Raw genomic sequence first — 12,825 nt, 5'->3', positions numbered from 1 at the left:
TCTCCATCATATAAAGTTTATAGATATGTGTTGCTTCCATGTAACCTTAGGGGCGTTGTGGGACATAACGTCTTAAACCCTTTCCCACACGTAACCAAACGCCGAACTCACTTATCTTAATTTCCTAATTTTTGAAATTAGGTGGCGACTCTCTAGTCGTGAGGATTAATTAAAATTGAAAAAGTTAAAGTAGGCATATGACATACTTCCCATTAAAAAACTCCCAATCTCTCCCAGATTCGACGGGAATGTAAGATATGGAGTTGTCTACAAAGCCTCATTTTCAAAACTTAAAATTTTCAAATATTAAAATTAATTCCCCTCACGTTTTCAAAATAAAATTTTTAAAGAGCGTCCCAGAATTTTCAAACTAGTCGATCAAAAAAATGTTTGTAAAAAATCGATCACAATAGCGTGTCCCTTTGCTTGGTGGTAGTCGCACCAAACATTCTCATATTTCCCAAGAATAGTCTATCTATTTTAGAGAGAGGGGTTTGATGAGATTTTTTTCCTGAAGAATTTTCATCACTTGACTTAAAGGCATTCCTAAATCGTCAAAGACTCTAGGAGGTCTAAGTGCCTTTGGAGGTGTGGTTTTTGTAGGAGTGATTGGACCTACCTTAGGCTGTGGAGTCTTACTTGGGCTCGTCTTTTGAGGCGATTTCTCCTGTTAGGTAGTGGTTACATGGTATACTTCTATCTTTTCCTTTCTCGAGAAACGACTTGGTGGTTAGGATAGCTTGACTACTTTCCCCTCTCTCTCCTTTCTTTCTCGATAGCGTCAACGAAGTTATTGTCGTTCTTCTGCAATTTCTTCATATTTTGGAAGATTTTGATAGAGAATCCAACAGAATATCGTCATTAACGCTATCCAAAATCATATCGATCTGACGTTATCGCTCATGAGGGAATCGATTTCCTCGGCAACAACTTTCCATCTTTCAATTAAACACAAATAATTTCTCATTTTCTCCTTGTTTGATGTTCTTCAACCTATTTTATGGTCGTTCGAGGTTGAGATGCATTGAGAAGCGTTCTATGAACGTTGTAACCAGTTTCTCTATACTTTGTAATTAGACTATCTTTTGTAGGTGATACTAGCGCAGAGAAGTGTCGTCGAGGTACTAAAGAAATAAGTGTAGAATAGTTGATTCTTCCAAGTCGCAATGGAGTCATTACGGAAGTGTATGTTTTGAAGATAAACAGATCGCTTTTTTCGGATGTACTTGGATAGAGTTGGAAGCTTGATGGACTAATGAAATGACTATTCGTTCACCAACTTTCATAGGAATCTTTTCAGTAATAATGTTCCTTAGTGCTTTTGCCTTTAACTATCTTGTTTAGCTAGGCTTGCATTCTCCTTGCATGGCTTGAACCTGAGCCATCTGTCGTTCATATTCCGTTAGCGGTGATTGGTCCGCCATTGGAATTTTTTTTTCCTATGGTTATAGGGGGTTGATTACCTCCTCATGTTTTACATGTGTGATTTGATTAATATCCTCTTTAGAGTCTTCATAGAGAGAGACTTCCTCTTGAGCTTGTTGACCCATAAAACTAGGGTTAATATGGGTGAACATAAACGGGATTTCATGGTTAGGAAATCGAGAAGAAGAAGGTAAGTTTTGGGATGTAGACGGAATCTGCTAATTAGCTAAAGAAGCTGTTACGTTACATTCATTTCCCTGAATTCGGTTCATAGAGGACCGTTTCCCGGTACTAGAGGTTCTTCGGGCATCTGGTGGTGTATAAAACGTCTAGTATTTTGGTCTCTCTTTATGGGGGCCGTGTTGGCTTATCGTAGTCGTAAACAGTTGAAAATAGAAAGAGGTGGGAGTTGTAATTGTAACAAAGTACAAATGCAATGCATATGCATATAAATGAATCCTAGAGATTTAGCATCTCCTTATAATTCGATAAGCAAACATAGAGTTTGTTATAAACACACTCGACTATTTATTACAGACAGAACTCTCTTGTTGATATTTTATATGGAGAGTCTAAAAGGGAAAAAGTGTTGACGAATGTCACGGGCTTTAGGTTGTAGCATGTTTACACACTAGTAATTTTTTCCTCTTTGTTTTCCTGGACCAGCTCGTATTCTTGGAGAATGACATTCAGGTACTTCCTTTGTTTTTGTAGGATATTCTTTTAGAAGGCGTCGTGTCATTTTTCTAATTATTCTACATAGGGTTATGTGATGGATCATCATGTCCTTAGAGAAAACGACCTTGATTATAGAAACATGCAGGAAGATCTAAAATAATATAATTGACATGGGCATGCATATACAATTATTTAAACATTTTCATAACATTAATGGAGGACATATTAGAAGAAGTCGTAAAACATTAAAATGTCCAAAAATATAGAAGTGGTCGATTTTCTATATTGGAATATTTTTTATTACCGCAAATATATCGACCTCATATATTTTTGGACAACCTGTTTCAAAGTTATGACACTAGAAAGTTAGGAAAATATTAAATTTTTGGCAAACAACCGTTATTAGAAAATAAATTTTGGTTTTTGTCGAAAATAATATTTTCATGTGTTTTATATTTTTTATTTATTTTTAAAAATAATTAAAGAAAATAAAAGAAAAAACTAAAGAAGTAAATACAAAAATACAAAATAAACCGAAGAAAGAAACAAGGCTTAAGGAGAAGCGGGTCAAGGTCGGTCAAATTAGCGGGTCGCGGGCCTGGGTCACAGTCGATTCAAGGCTGATCCCCAATCGAATTGCTAGAAAAACCTTGGTCGGACACCATGGTCGCTCGTACGGATGGTCATCAAGTCATTCTCTCAATTAGAATTAACACCCCTATGTTCTAACCCTCAGTCGCAACATATTGTTGTGGCTGGTTTTCTCGATCGAACACCATGCCACGATCGGATGACCTATACTCAAGAACACCAAAATTCTAAAATGTAAAATAATCATAAAACGGAATATCCCATAGAAATGTTCCCTACCATCCTTAACACATAAATATACAACCAAACATGTACCTATAACACCAAAATCTTCGGAAAAATCAAGATCTCCGAGGTTGTTCTACACATAAAATCATAGCCTTTGAATAATTTTAAAACATCATTTTTTTAAAGACTAAAGTCAACCCATTTCGGTTACATATAATATGTACGATTGTTCTTGAGCACTTATTCTCGAACAAGTGCCCAAGAAACATGATACAATCATAATATGTTATTTTTTTAAAATTTGAGGTTTTTATTTAAAGATTGATATTACAATTCTAGGTTGAAAGTTCTTATATCATCAATATAAACATAATATGCAATCAATTCGATAAAAAAACACAATCAACAAACATAAACTCAAAATTGCCAAAAAATAAATTGTATTCAATCAAGTTTAAAGACAATGAATGATTAGAGTAAGGATTCGTATAATATTTATGGATGGCCCTAAGAGTAGTTCATATCGATTACAATGGTCATGAAAATGTCTAGTTTATCAAGAGACAAATTGAAGCTTTTTATGAATAATAATGGTCAAGTAGAAAATCAGGGGCTCTCGACTTGATATTTTTCTCTCTTTTTTCTTCTAAAATATTTATAAATTGAATAAATTAACTATAGAAAGCGGTCTTGAACCAATTCTAGGTTTAACCTAAATAATTTAAGAAAACTCTATCTGTAGTCGAAACTTGTGGGAGTCCAAATCAGAAATATGTGGCTCTCTTTTGTTCAAATTTGCTAGTGTATTTGAATTTCACATATTTCGTGTTCATGTGGGACATTTTCGAGGGTTAATTTGGTGCCCAAAAGTTATGACCTTTTGAAATTCTCCAAAAATAATAGGGATTTGTTGCACGCCGAGGAAAACTCTTTGGCGTTTGGATATGTTATGTAATCTAGGTGACTTCCAATTCTAGCCCTCCTATTAGCTAGTTCCTCCATTTATTTTCCTTTTCTTTTTTTTTCATTTTCAGAATACCTACACAATAAATAATATCGTATTAATAATAAATATATTCATGTATTTATAAATATCACTATTTTATATATTTTGGCTTATTTAACTCGGAATTTTTTTTTGTATTCCGATTGACCACGATGATGTCTCCAAAAATAAATATTTATTCAATAAATTTAAAATATATTAATAATATATTAAATTACTCTTATCTAACCTTGTTTCTTCTTATTATTTTATAGTTCGAAATTAATTAGTTCTATTGTCCGATCGACACAACTATATCTCCCAAAATAATTATTTATTTAATAATCTATGCAATAAGCTCGTATATGAATTTTAAAGAACTATAGGATTGAGATTTATTAAAATGTATAAACTATAACATTGGGAGAATGAAAAATGAGTGTCTACAAAAAAAAATGCGGAAACCAAAAAAAATGCGGGAATAACCTATGTATTGTCATACATTGGAAGGTTTAAAGAATCTCCAAGTTCTAGTGCAACTATATGTAAAGAGTAAATCTTCATATTTAGGGGACCCGAAAAGGAGACAAAAAATTTTCTTAAAGAAGATGGGAGGTGCCAAAAGCCAAGTGCGAGTAGAATCAATATCCTCCGTCTAAGCTCCAAGAAAGCTTTCAAGGCTTTTGGGGGAAATTTTTAAGGAAGAGTTAGAGTTTCGTTTTAGGGACTGAAAAAGTTTCGAGAAACTATTTCCAACCAATTGTAAGACTTCATTCTATCTTAGTACATATATAAGGAAGTTCGAGTTTTATACATTTTAATTTTGTTATTTCTAATTTTATATTGTCCTCTAAATTTGTGATTGAAAATCACTCTTTGAATGATTTAGAAACTATCTAGTGAGTTAGAACTGTTACATTCATCATAGAAAAGATAAGCCCAAATTTATTTGAAAGTTCGAAAAAATTTGGTTTGATGTTCTTGATATTTTGCTAAAAAACAACAACCCAAGGATGATCAAATTTAGGACTTTAAAAAATTTAGGAACGTTTCTAAATAGTTTTCCTAATAGTTTGTAAATAGGCACAGTTTTCTATTTTTTAGTTTATAATAGTATAAGAGTGTTTTGGATACATTTGGTTGGTCTAGTTTGGTTATTGCAGGTTAAGAGGTACTTTTGTTCTCCTACACGACGAAGGACAACATTTAAGAGGTTCGAGAATAGGGTCAGCATGGTGTAGAGAACATTATGTTCATTTGGATCTGAGAATGAAGATGAAGTAGACAAAATTTCAAAGTTGGCGTAGAGAGGTTAAAGAAGACCTATCTTAGTCAGGCATCCAAGATGGTCACTATGGAATTGGCCTAAGGTTTTGAGGCCCAATTCAGTGCCTCAATGTTAGGTAAAAAAGAGGAAGGAAATATGTGTAATTATTTGTGGATTCAATAAGGCATGAAATCACATAATAGTGAAGATGTCATCAAATCGTATTATTATGGAAATATCAACTAAATTGCCACGAGATTATATCGTCGTGGAGATATCATAGATATCACATGATCTTACCCTAATTATGAATTCTACAAAGTTATATATATACTACATTGGAAACAAGAAGAGTGTGTGGAGTAATACTTAGAACAAACAGAGAGAGATAGAGTTTGTAATCCTTAATAACTCTATCGAATCGATTCTCCGAAAGTAGGACGTAGGACATTATTGTGTCTGAACCTAGGTAGATTCTTTTAGTTATTTCATTATTTCTTACTTTTACGATATTGTTCTGCATTTCACTATGGTTGTTATTATTCTGCTTTCATTCTTAAGTTAATAGTTTACATCACAAACTGGTATCAAAGCCAAACTGGGCTAAGGCGATCACAATTATATTTTTTTTGGTGAGTATTTTTCTTGTTTTAGTCAATTATTTTAAATATTTGAGATGGGTTCGACTTCTAGGGTTGATATCGAGAAGTTCGATGGGACAAAGAACTTTGGGTTGGAAGATGAAGACGAAGGCACACTTAGGAAACATGAGGTTTCTAAAACACTCAAGGGGGAATCGCAATTACACGGCCTCGTTGGACACGAAGAAAATATGGATGTGTTGGAAAGGGCCTATAAACATTCATTCTTAGTCTTTATGATAAGGTGTTGCGAGAGGTTGATAGTGTCACGAAGACAATAGATGTATGGCTTCAGTTGTAATCTTTGTATATGACTAAGACATTATCGTCTTGAATCTACATCAAGCATAGATTCTTCAAGTTTAGAACATTTGAGGGGAATGACTTGTAGCATGCATCTCGATGATTATGTCAAGATTCTTCTTGATTTGGAAAACATCAGGGAGAAAACAATGATGAGGATAAGGTGATGATACTTTTGAATTCTTTACCAAAATCATATGAGACATTCGTAGACATACTCGAGCATGGGAGGGAGGAGCTTACCCTCGATGATGTGATGAGTGTGTTGAGAACGATGGACCAAAAGGGGAAGAATGAAGAGAGCAAAGTCAGTGTAAATGAACTCTTAGTTCGAGGGAGAACTAGAGGAGAGACAATAAAGCAAGAAGAAAGGTGTTTGACGTCTCTTGGGAAGAATCTACCAAGTGCTACAATGTATGACAAGTAGGGACACTTTAAGCGAGATTGTTCAGATTTGAGTAACGACGGATAGAAGAGCGGAGAACCTGGTGGTTGTTCAAGAGGTTGAGAATGGGTAGAAAGTGTGGACGTTCTTATTGTCTCCACTTATTAGTCCGAAAAACATGGATTATGGAGTTTTGGGTGTTCGTTATATATGACACCTAACGAGAAATTGGTTCGAGACCTATGAAAAGACTTCGGTGGGCGATGTTTTTATTATGTACAAACAAGTCTTGTGGGGTAATGAGGATCAGAATAGTGTTGTTTGAAGATGACATGATGGAATTGAGAGGGTATTGACGGACGAATGACACGTCTCGGACCTTGGAGGAATTTATTCTCTCTGAGAGGGTAAGAGAGGCTATTTTTCGCAAGAAGAAACTTGATGATCTAGAGTTTTGTTGAGAACTACATATATAGTAAAGCTACGAGGGTGAAGTTTGGGCGGTCAATTGAGGTGACTTAGGAGATGATCAGTTATTTTCACTAAGACTTATGGGGGTTGGATGAGGACTGCAATTCCATGTGGAGGTTGGTACTTTATCACCTTCATTGGTGATGTTCGCGCAAGGTTGGGTATACATCTTGAAGCACCATGGATGAGGCATTGCTAAGTTCAATGAGTGGAAGAAGATGGTAGAGAAATAGACCGAGAAGAAGGTTAAAAAGCTCCGAACAAATAATGGTGGCGTACCTAGGCGAGGAGGTTCAATTAGTTTATCAAGGAAAGGGAAGGTTCAAGGAAAGGGATGGTTCATCACAAAACTGTTTGACATACACCGCAACAAAATGGCTTGGCGATTATTTGTTAGATTCAAAAAGGAAAGAAATCACATAATGGTAAAGATGTCAATCAAATCGTATTATTATAGAAATGCCAACTAAATCGCCACGAGATCATATAATGGTGGAGATGTCAAGGATATCACATGATGTTTACCCTAATTATGATTTCTAAATGCCTATATATATACATTGTAAACGAGGAGAGTGTGTGAGACTAAAACCTAGAACAAACGGATAGAGTTAGAGTTATAATCCCTATTATAACTCTATTGAATCAATTCTCCGAAAGCATGACATATGCCATTGTTGGTTCGAACTTAGGTAAGATTCTTGTATCGTTATTTCATTCATTCTTACTTTACGCTATTGTCTTGCATTCCACTACGATTGTTATTACTCCCCTTTCATTCTTAAGGTGATAGTTTTCACCTAGGTCTTCTTTTCAACCGAGAATGCCTCGCTCCTAGGTCAGCTTTCTGACCGAAGATGTCAAGTGCTTGGTTATGATTTTGATCGAGAAACTAGAAGCCTCGGCTTACTTCGCAAATAAGACATGTTACAACCACCTCATTTATTCTTACTCCACTTTTTACTCTCTCTCGCAACATGTATAAGTTCATATTTATTTTACATATTCTAACTATGTACTATGATTGACCTATATGCATGTTTATGATCAGATTGGGCATGGTCCCATAGTCATATATTAGAAATACGTTTTTAACATAGAAGTACGCATATGTTTTAAATTATTCTTTATAGTGTAAAATTATCTTCTCTTATTTAAAACATCAATAGTTTAGATGTAGAGACCATCCTTTTAGACGAGCACATAGGGTATAAGGATGAGGCCCTTTCCCAGATGTAACCAAGCCTCTAACCCCAAATAATTTCTAAAAAAAATATTTCCTAATTTATGAATGAGAAAATTTGGTATCAACTCTCATAAAGAGCCAAAATAGTACGACTTCTTTTTGGTGTACACTTTTAAAAGGGGGTTCGGTGTTTGGTTATACGTGAAAAAGGACCTTAACTTTATGATTAACGTGTCTATCCCTTTAATAGACGATATTTACCACAAATATTTTGGCTATTTTTTAGAAATATTTTTAACTTTTATTCATTATCTATCAAACCCTAACCAGTTTAATGAACTATCATAAACCCTATCCTAAGAACTAAGTAGCACGAATACTTAGAAAAAATGGAGTATTTTATATGAATACGGGGTATATAATACGCCATACGCCAAATTGAGTATCAAATACAGAAAAATAAGTATCGTTGACTTTATGTAGGTTTGACCAATCCAATACAATTTGAGTATGACCTAGGCACATTTTTTGATACATTTTTTTTGTGAAATTACAAAAATAATTAGAGGTCAAATTGAAAACCATAAAAATTTTGGGGACAAATTATAAAATTAGTAAAAAGAAGAGAAACTAAATTGGTCATTTTTTTCTTCTAGGCCCACTTTTACATCTTTTTTTCGTTACTTTATCTTCTTTAGAGTTTTTCTTGCCTTACTGTTTTATCTTTACAAATCACACTCATTGACAAGTTGTCGTCGCTCACGCTCAGTATTTTTCACCGCCCAAACTTATTATGAATGTTGAAAGTGAGTTTTTATCTCTATTTATATTCAACTTAATATTATATATATATTATATTTTTTAATAATTGACGTATTTTAAAAGTATCGTGTTGTACAATGTTTTTTTATTTCGTCAATCTTTTTTCTCTCGAATAACCCTCGTAGAATTTGAGATCATCTTTTTCTCTCTCTTCTCCCTACCAATTTCAAAGGTTTTTTTTTTCTTATGCGTCTTCCAATTTTGAGATTCACCTAACGTCTTTCATTTTAGAGCGTGAAAGGATCTGTTCCTAAGAGTAAATTTATCCATTCAAATGCAATATGAAATTTGTTGGTCTCATGCCTTATGATAGGATCGGTGTAATCAATAGAGACGGGGTCTAACTATTGATGACGACTTATGGAAAACGGTTTGATAGAAATCCTGTTAGGGATAAGTATCACTTTCTATTCTTCACAAACCCTTGAAAACACTTGAAGCGATTCAAGTGCGGAACTGTTTGCTCAGGTTTGAAGCTACGAACCAATGAGAGAAGGAAAGACGGAATGTAAAGAACAGTAAGTTGTTTATGGATGTTTAGAACAAACTCTCCTACGTCACCCCTTCTTCCAACCACCGGAAGGATTTCACTATACTTCTTTGAATCAAATACAGTTTACTGGCTAGCTAACTCTCTATTGAAAACAACAAGCTCTGTTCAACTTACAATATGATTAAGAATATCACTCAGCTAAACGGATTTTGATTATCTCTTAAACTTGAAGATGTACAAATCAGTGAGCAAGTAAGCAAGCAATCATCAATACCTGAGACAGAGAGAGAGAGATCGTCCGTTGTCCTTTGGCATCTGTATATTGTAGAAAGGCACCAACGGTCGAATCTTCTAGATGGACACGTGGCAAGCGTCCATTAGAAAGCTGCCCATAGTACAAGAGTATATTAGGCTCTGTGCACAAGGATCGTGGCCGTACCGAACTGGTAGTGCGCCAAACATTCTTCTGTAATTCTCCTGCATAGAACAAGTAGGGAGAAGAATGTTTACTTACGCGACATTCATTCATTTGTTCAAATAGCTAGCGTACTGGACTACACGAATGAGTGGAGTAGGAGTAACGTACAACCAGTTGATCGTGGGTAGACGTATGCTAACTTCAAACGACTACTGAAGCGAAGCATTAGACGTGCTCCATTAGACTGCCAATTCTAAGGGAGTTAGACGCCAACGTCTAATAGCGAGATCCATTAGATCACCAAGTCTAATGGATTTAGACTACACGTCTAACTACGCATCTACTAGACTACACGTCTAACTACGCATCCATTAGACTACACGTCTAACTACGTATCTATTAGACTAAACATCTAACTACGTATCTGTTAGACTGCACGTCTAACTACGCATCAGTTAGACTGCACGTCTACTACATATCTGTTAGTGCGCGTCTAACTACACATCTGTTAGACTGCACGTCTAATTATGCATCTATTAGACTGCATGTCTAACTATGCATCTGTTAGACTGCACATCTAACTACATATTTGTTAGACTGCACGTCTAACTACGCATCTATTAGACTGCACGTCTAACTACGTATCTGTTAGATTGCACGTCTAACTACGCATTTATTAGACTGCATGTCTAACTACGCATCTGTTAGACTGCACATCTAACTACGTATCTGTTAGACTGCACATCTAACTATGCATCTGTTAGACTGCACGTCTAACTACGCATCTGTTAGACTACACGTCTAACTACGCATCTGTTAGACTACACGTCTAACTACGTATCTGTTAGACTGCATGTCTAAATCGCAACACGTCTAAATAGCATGTTTAGTTCGCATCTAAGTTAGACAGATCTTGATGCTCCTGCATAAACACAATTTAGACGGCTTAACTTCATTCTTATTTAAGTTTTACACATATTCATCATCAAAATAACGTTAGTCAAATTAATTTGACCCAACAGTTTCCCCCCTTTTTTATGATGTTAAAACTTAAATAAAAGATTAGAGATGTATAAGCACATTTTATAATCATCAACGCAATAGATAGCAAAAGACTATATATTCATATTTCAAAAGAGACGTAACATAATCGATAATCGAAAGATTTTCAAAAACAGCAAAATATTTTCTTTCCCCCTAAATCTAAGGCCAATCTTTTCCTTTTCCCCCTTTTTAACATCATTAGGAGAAATGGATACCTACTAATCTCTTTCGGCCAGAAGGGTCTCCCGATTTCTTTTCTTTTGCTTGAGTCTCTTATCTTGGACAATGTAGTCAAGAACCTTTTAATAGTTCAGGACCCTTAATGATTTGATGAGAATCCCAGATCCCGAGACACTATTAAAGATAGAAGGAAGAAACATGTTGAGCGGAACAACATATCTAGGGGATCTCCTTTCAAACATCCCCATATAATTGCGGAAAATGACTCTCAACCAGTTGATTGTTGTCCCCTTGTTGATATCAATCATCATCTCGAAGACCATCTTCGAGTAATGGTTAGAGATCGAGAAATGATGTTGTTGAGTAAGGCGAACTCAACTTTCAGAGAGGACTGCAGTCCAGAGTTATTGACAGGAACTAGAGTCCCATCAAGAAAAGTATCGGAGAAGACAAGCCCCATTTCAGTTAGGACTTCCTTCGAGGATGTAGGGAACTTAGACAGTCCCTCAAATGGAAGGTTGAAGAAACGAGCGAAGGACACTTCAGTGAAGGTAACAATATCATCAAATATTTTGGCTGCAACGAGCACGCCTTCGTATAGCCCAGCGAAATTGAAAATTTCACGAACTTCAGGTTCATGAATGACGACGGGGGCTTGGAGGAATTTCTCGAGGCCTGATGCTTTAAGTGAATCGAATATAGCTACTTTCCTAGGGATTTCCATCATGGAAACAGAGTAGAAGTCAATTTGAAGTGGTAGAAGGTGAAAGAGAACCCATTTTAAAAGAGGAGGTGAAGATTCTTGAAGAATACGAAGAGACAAACGAAGAACTCTTAGAGAGAGAGTCGAAGATTCAAGAGGGAGATACTTAAGCCTTTGAGTATTACCGTTTCTTAAATAGAGAAATGCTGATGTATTTATGTAATGATTATATGAACCGTCAAAAGCCTAAGACATCTATTCCCAAGAGATGCATCAGTTGAGGCAGCTAGCATTTAATATTAATCATGAGATAAACTATTAATGTTAAATGTGTATTGAAAGTCATCAGACATTTTAGTCACTCTTGAAACCATTAAAGGACACATGTGCTTCAATCCATTTAAGAGGTGACTATTTTAATTTTGGTGGGAAAATTACATAGACAGATACGGTGGTAGTGGATAGTTGTCCAATAGCTAAGATGAAACAGTCTAATTACATAAGTAGTTAGACGTCTAATTTATTTTTCCAATTTCTTTGCCTCTAATTTGGATATGTGTCTATTAGATGTCAGCGTCTAATCACGTTTGTCTTATAGACAATCAAAAGTATATCATACTTTGACTGTCTAATTACGCATATACACCACGTGCTAGACGTGTGTTTAGTTAGACGTGAGCGTCCAATTGATCTTGTCTTATAAACGTCTAAACGTATATTAGACGTCAACATCTAACCGCGCAGGTTATTAACCAAGACCTTCATCAAAACAGAGGTGTAGACTACTTAAGCAAACTTATGTCTAAGTAGATTTACTTCTTAGACCACTGATCCATTAGACGTATTGAGACCTTTGCCTACTTGTCTATCAAGTTACATTTGAAACACATATTCCCCCTTAATTCATGCATAAAAGAAAATCAGTCAAGATCAACAAGTCCTAAGATATTCTAAAGTGAAAAAACTTAGTCTTGGGTAGTGGCTTCGTGAAGATGTTTGACGTTT

The sequence above is a fragment of the Impatiens glandulifera genome, chromosome 8 (assembly GCF_907164915.1).
Source record: "Impatiens glandulifera chromosome 8, dImpGla2.1, whole genome shotgun sequence".
In the NCBI taxonomy this organism is placed as follows: Eukaryota; Viridiplantae; Streptophyta; class Magnoliopsida; order Ericales; family Balsaminaceae; genus Impatiens; species Impatiens glandulifera.
This window is presented reverse-complemented; position numbering follows the sequence as displayed.